The sequence below is a fragment of the Desmodus rotundus genome, chromosome 9 (genome assembly GCF_022682495.2).
Source record: "Desmodus rotundus isolate HL8 chromosome 9, HLdesRot8A.1, whole genome shotgun sequence".
Lineage (NCBI taxonomy): Eukaryota > Metazoa > Chordata > Mammalia > Chiroptera > Phyllostomidae > Desmodus > Desmodus rotundus.
The window spans coordinates 46,846,441-46,853,648 of NC_071395.1; positions in this window are offsets into that span (position 1 = coordinate 46,846,441).

A 7,208-nucleotide genomic window follows, 5' to 3' on the forward strand; every position below is an offset into this window, starting at 1 on the left:
GCAATCCCATCAGCTCAGGGGAACTTTAAAGAATTTTCCACCTGTAGGTCTCACCTTTTGGTTGTCTCCTTATTTTATGGTGCAGTGCTAGGCGTGAACTTCAGCTCTGCTGGTACTCACAGCTCACAGTCAATTGCAGTCACCTCAGTGATGTACACTGTGGTCACACCCATGCTGAACCCCTTCATCTACAGTCTCAGGAAAAAAGACATTAAGGGGGCTCTGAAAAGAGTTTTGGGGATGGCAGGTAAATGAGAGACAATTGTTCTAATGCTCAAAATGTGACCTTAATTGCAAGCTCTATGTCTTGGAACCAGAAGCTGTGACTGATCCCATGGGATAGACTAATTTCTTCTCCTTATTTCCTGGCATGTCCATGTATTCATGTTCTCTAACAAATTAAGTAACTACCTTGCTGAGATTCTGTAAAATAGGTGGAGAGTTTTCCCTTTGACCATTAACATTATGAAAGTCTTTCTCAACCTTGGATCAGAAATATTTGGAAATTTCCGTATCTTTCATGGGAAAACTTAGATTTCTCTAAAATAATTTCTTCTCAAATGATATATATCATGCCAAGAAATTTTCCCCTAGTTGATCTGAAAGTATAATCAGAGTTGTGTTACTCAGATGGACAAAACTACACTTGGCATCGAAAGACATTAATCTCATTGTACAGGAAAATATGAAAGCACTTTTCACTTTGGGTCTCTCATTGATTTTTACATCACTAACTTAAGTACTCTTCATAATAGTGTAGATTTTAAACACTCTTCCACTTAAGTCTCAGCCTATTGATATTGCAGGTACTTGCTCTAAATGCCTGGCACAGTCACCTAGGCCCTGAGTTCTCGTGACACCAACATGACCCAATATTGTGTCTGGATCAGGCTTGTCAGTTATTGTGATTGCTTGACACTCTGCAGCCAAACCATCAGAGATCCTGGTAAAAATAGGTTTCCTACTCAGAGATTGAAGGGGACACAGAATGCCTAAGGTCCACACATGAGGTCATGGGAGACAAGGGGAAGAAGAGAAAGCTAGAGAGAGAGAAAGAGAGAGAGGACATTACTGTGGGCTCTGTATTTATTCAGGTCTGAGCCAGGATGGAGAGAGTTTCAAAGCTTCACTCTTTATGGGTGAATATAAAACTTAAGAGCAGATGATAGGGTGTGAAAAGTGAACAGTGGGGTCACTGCCAAGGTCAGTTATCTAAGTTCTCCAGGGCTTTCTGTAAGGGGTCCTTCACAGGGGAGTGGGCCAGGGTGCTTAGCTAGCAGCTGTGTCTGAGAGCTGGCCACATGTTTCTACAGCATGGTTATCTTTGAAGTGGAAGCCTTGGAAATCAAAAGTTTAGTGTCGGGCTCTTACAATACAAACATGCCACTCTGCTTCATAGCTGTTCTCCTGCTTTTATTGTCTTATTCAGCTCAGTGTCCCAATGCCCATTGGAGGCACTGACAGAAATCGACCATCACATACATACTTACAGCGATGTCTACATGGACACCAAGTTTTAATTGATTACCCTAATATGTCCTGAGTGTCAGAGATGACCTGAAATACGATGAGACAAATTGTTAATCTCTAATTTTATTATGTGCAAAGTATTGTTTTTCCTTGCTGTACTCATGGAAATATGGAAGATTGATGTCCATGTGGAAGGGGCTTTCTGCATTGGGGTAAGTAGTCGGTTGGTGTATTTTACCTCTTTAATGAATTCTATTTCTTTCTCTGCTTGAAAATTTCAGTGCTGCCTATAATTAAGATTCCTCTAAGATACTAACCAAAACATTTCTTCTTTTCTAAATTTTGTCTTAACCACTAGAGGAACAATAAATGTAAAGTTTCCAGATTATCTACCGCATGTCTCTCTCATGCTCAGTAATCTCTTCTCATAAATACAAATAACTCACAAGAGAGGCTGAATGCCTTCCTTGTCACGTGATTCAGGGTCACCAAGTTTTCTGTAGAAATGTGCATGAGCTTCCAACCTCTTGGAGACCCCTAGAAGGGAACCTCAACATACTCCCCTGAGATTACAGTTATCTGTAATGAACTTGAATAACAAAATAATCACAGAGGCTGTCCCAAATATCAGAACATATGTAAAATATGAAAAGGACAATTATTATAATTGCCTTTAGTGCTGTTTTCCGTATTATTGTGACAGTTATTGCTGCATAACAAGCATCCTAAATAGAATGGTTTGTTATATCATCTTTACTATTGAATGAGATTCTATGATGGAAGTTGTTCTAACCTCTGCTCTGATGTCCTGAGTCTGCATCAGCTGTGAGTCTCTGCATTGTGTGTTATGGCTCATTATAGGAGACCGTTCTGTGTGTCGTGGGCCCAGCTCCCACTTGGAAAGGCCAGTGGGGAGCAAGGACCAGCACACACGACCCACACCCACAGATCGGTTCTCCTGTGGGGAAGGAATCAGGCCCTCATTGTACCTAGATAGTTTTGAGACTTGCCTTTTGCTAAAATTCCCTCACCTTGAATTGAGGCAGAGAACGCTTACTGTGTGTATCTTTAAAGTAACTTCCTAAAATCTATGCTAAACCTTCCAAGGACCAGTGTAACCAGATTAACCACGTTTCTCTTTACATTTGCAAATATCCTTCCTTTTTTATATAATTGGCAACACCCTCTCCTTTGTTTTCTGTAACTGCCTGAAGTGAACCTGTGCATAGGAAATGAGGACCATCCTCAATGTAATGTGCCCAGAAAAGTAATAAAAGCCCGTCAAGGAAAGGGTCAAGGTGCTCTCCTCTTGAGAGAGTGTCCATGCCATCCCTTTTCCTCCACAGGACCCAGTAGTCCCTGTGAATTTGTCCATTGCAGGCACAACACTCGGATCCGCTGAGGGCTGGGATCCGCATCCTCTGTCGCCGAGGAACAGGGACCCAGGGCTATGAGCCACAGTTTTGGTCAACACACCAACTTAGTTGGAGTGCACGCATCAGCCCAGGTAAAGGTAGAGGACACTGAGTGCTTTTCAGGAAGGTCGTCGGGTGTGTTGGATTTCAGAGAAAAAGGGATTTCTTCCAAGGCCGCCCTCTCTTGCACCACTTTACACCTGTACCTTCTTTAGAAAGCCAGAGCCTTGCTCTCTCTCCCAAGCATCTGCCGCAATCTCGCAGGCACTGGTCAAGCAGTTAAGAGCCACAAGGGCGCTCTCTGCTAGAAGACACCAGTGAGAGGACTAACAGGACGTGGACTGGGATAGAGCACTAGGTTTCCCGCCATCCCCAAGCAAAAGACCACACAAGGAGAGGCACACTGTAAAAACACTCACAAGCCCACCTCCAGGGCACAACCCCCAACTAGGTCTAGGCTTGGGACAAAGAGCAAAGACTTTCCCTTTAATCAGCTATATAAACAGCAGCTAGTTACAGGGATATTTTAAAAGCATCTTGGCAAATTCTCTCTTTCAAGCCGCCTCTTGCTGCCCTTTCGACTTTGCCTTTTCGCTCTGTCCACCTGCATAAGGAAAAGCGGATAGTGAATGAGTGTTTTGGTTCAGACCAGACTGTGAAGATCACTTTCCAGGAGAATTTAGGGTTAGTCACATATTTTGTATGAGAGCTTTTGACATTCGCCAAGCTCTGAAGACAAAAGGCACTTCCTCCCCTCAGCCTAGAAATCGGGTGTTCCCACGTGAGTCGGAACCTTGAGTGGGTGTCTAGGATCAATTCCCGAGACGTGCAGGGGCCTTATAGGGACCTCCAACATCACCTAATCTAACTTCTGGCTCATTGAGGGTAGTGCGATATAAAGGCTGGTCACCTAGCGCTTCGAGCCCCACTCTCGCGGTTCTAAACACTTGAGGAGAACCCGCGACCCATAAGCAGGGTTAGGGTACTTGGAAAGACCGGTACGCCTCTCCCTGACGATCTTTCACCAACAACACATTTCAACCCACTACACTCTCCTAGCTATCGAGAACTAGGATTTGAAGCTGCAGGTGGACAAAAAACTACTCAACCTAATAAATGAATTTGGCAAAACAGCTGGATACAAAGTCAATACTCAGAAATCAAAGGCATTCCTGTACACCAACAATGAAACTGCAGAAACAGAAATCAGGAAACAAATCCCATTTGATATAGCAACAAGAAAAATAAAGTACCTAGGAATAAACCTAACCAAGGAGGTAAAAGACCTGTACTCAGAAAAATACACAACACTGAACAAAGAAATTAAGGAAGACACAAAGAAATGGAAGCATGTACCATGCTAATGGATTGGAAGAATTAACATCATCAAAACGGCCATACTACCCAAAGCAATTTATAGATTCAATGCAATCCCTATTAGAGTACCCATGCCATATTTCACAGATATAGAACGAACATTTCAGAAATTTATATGAAACCACAAACAACCCCAAATAGCTGCAGCAATTTTGAGAAGGAAGAACAAAGCAGGAGGGATCACAATACCTGATATCAAACTGTATTACAAGGCCACTGTAATCAAAACAGCCTGGTACTGGCATAAAAACAGGCACATAGACCAATGGAACAGAACAGAGAGCCCAGAAATAAACTCAAGTCTTTACGGTCAATTAATATTTGACAAAGGAGGCAGGGGCATAAAATGGAGCAAAAACAGCCTCTTCAACAGATGGTGTTGGGAGATCTGGACAGCTACGTGCAAAAAAATGAAACTTGATCACCAACTTACGCCACACACAAAAATAAACTCAAGATGGATAAAAGACTTAAATATAAGCTGTAACACCATAAAAGTCCTCGAGGAAAACATTGGCAGGAAAATCTCAGACATTCCACGCAGCAACATCCTCACAGACATGTCCCTTAAAGCAAGGGACATAAAGGAAAGAATAAAGAAATGGAACCTCATCAAAATAAAAAGCTTCTGCATGGCTAAAGAAAACAGCACCAAATTACAAAGAGAACCAACAGTATGGGAAAACATATTTGCTAATGATACCTCAGACAAGGACCTGATCTCCAAAATATATAAAGAACTCACACGACTGCATTCCAGGAAGACAAACAACCCAATGAAAAAATGGGCAAAGGACTTGAACAGACACTTCTCCAAGGAAGACATACAGAGGGCCCAGAGACATATGTAAAGATGCTCAGCATCACTAGCCATCAGAGAGATGCAAATTAAAACCACAATGAGGTACCATCTCACACCAGTCAGAGTGGCCAACATAAACAAATCCACAAACAAATGTTGGAGAGGATGCAGAGAAAAGGGAACCCTAGTGCACTGTTGGTGGGAATGCAGACTGGTGAGGCCACTGTGGAAAACAGTATGGAATTTCCTCAGAAAACTAAAAATGGAACTGCCCTTTGACCCAGCATTTCCACTGCTGGGATTATACCCTAAGAACCCTGAAACACCAATCCAAAAGAACCTATGCACCCCAATGTTCATAGCAGCACAATTTACAATAGACAAGTACTGGAAGCAACCTAAGTGCCCATCAGCAAATGAGTGGATCCAAAAACTAGGGTATATTTACACAATGGAATTCTACGCAGCAGAGAGAAAGAAGGAGCTTATATCCTTTGCAACAGCATGGATGGAACTGGAGAGCATTATGCTAAGTGAAATAAGCCAGGTGGTGAGGGACAAATACCATATGATCTCGCCCTTAACTGGAACATAATCAATAGAAGAAAAAAGCAAACAAAATACAACCAGAGACATTGAGGTTGGGAACAGTCTAGCAGTGGCCAGGGGGAGTGGGGTGGGGACAGTGGGAAGAGGGGATTGCAGGAACTATTATAAAGGACACATGGACAAAATCGAGGGGGAGGGTGGAGGTGGGGGAGGGAGGTGGGTTCAGGTGGGGTGGGGGGGGAGGGAAGGGGAGAAAAGGCATAGAACTGTAATTGAATAACAATATAAAATAAAAGAAAATATTTGCACATAAAAAAAAAGCTGCAGGTGGAGATAAAGCAAAATTGAGACTGGTTTTGTAATCTCTGTGCTTACAGTGGGAGGAATTTCAGAAAAAGGTTCTTTTATTTGTTAAAAAATTTCTTCAAAGGTTTCGGCGAATCCTCAACCATGAGGATTGGGCTCTCTAAGGAACAAGAGCAAGGTTTTAAGCTAATTCAGCAGCTTTTTAAGGATGCTGAATGTCTCCCTAGCAAGAGATCTTTAGACTTAGTTATTTAGGAAAAAGTTGGGCAAAAGTTGAAATAACACCAGGTGTTGTGAGATAAGATTTTAAAGCTGGTGTCTCACTCTCTCCTTTAGAGGATTTAATTTGAAAATACTGGTTTGCTTGAATTTTGTTTTTGTTTCTGAACTGTTCAATCTCAAAATATTTTCCTAAACCTCTGGTAAACAGAATGAGATCTCTAATGTTGTTACATCATAAGGATTCTACTCAGAAAGAATTTAAGTTGATGGTTTTAAAAAAAAAAGGTGTGTTTGCCAGTGGAGAAAAAATTGTTTCTGAAAGTTATGAATGTGTTCATCAATTTGCCAATCTAAAGCAAGCTATAAGTGGGATGGGGGGTGTGACATGTTAAAGAAATTTTAAGAATCCTCCTTGTTTATGCCGGAGCCATGACCTTTTATTGCAAAAATGAAATATAGGCATACTGTCTCTCAGGGGGAACTAGCCCTTCTCCTAGGAAGACTACGCACCATTTTTTTAACTCAGTACCTGTAAACACCGATCATTTCCTAGGGGAAGAACTGGCTATTCTCCTGGAGGAAATGGTTAGTCAATCGAGACACAAAAGGACCTTGGCACATAACCACTTTTGTCTAAAACATATTTAAGCAAAGCACCCCCACCCCCACCCCATCTTTCCCTCTTTCCTTGCAAACTCTGAACCTAGGAACTACCAGGTCCTGAGAACAACAGGGCAATTAACTTGCTGCTTAAACTCATTGCAGCTTGCAGAAACAGCAGGGGGCCTGTCCTTCCCCTGCCCCCTCCCAAAAAAGCCACTTTAAAAATTGAGGCTATTTTTCAGCCTCCACTTGGAGCCTCCTTCATACTACTCCCTTCCCATTGTGAACCAGGAAGCCAAAGTTTAAGGGCTTAAATCCAAGAGGAGCCCTCCCAGGAGAGCAAGAATCAGGCCCCTAGGGCTAAACAGGAAAAGTAATACGAAAAAGTTAAAGGACTGTTTTTTTGTTTTGTTTACTTTTTTAATTTTTATTGTTATTCAATTACAGTTGTCTTCCTTTTCTCC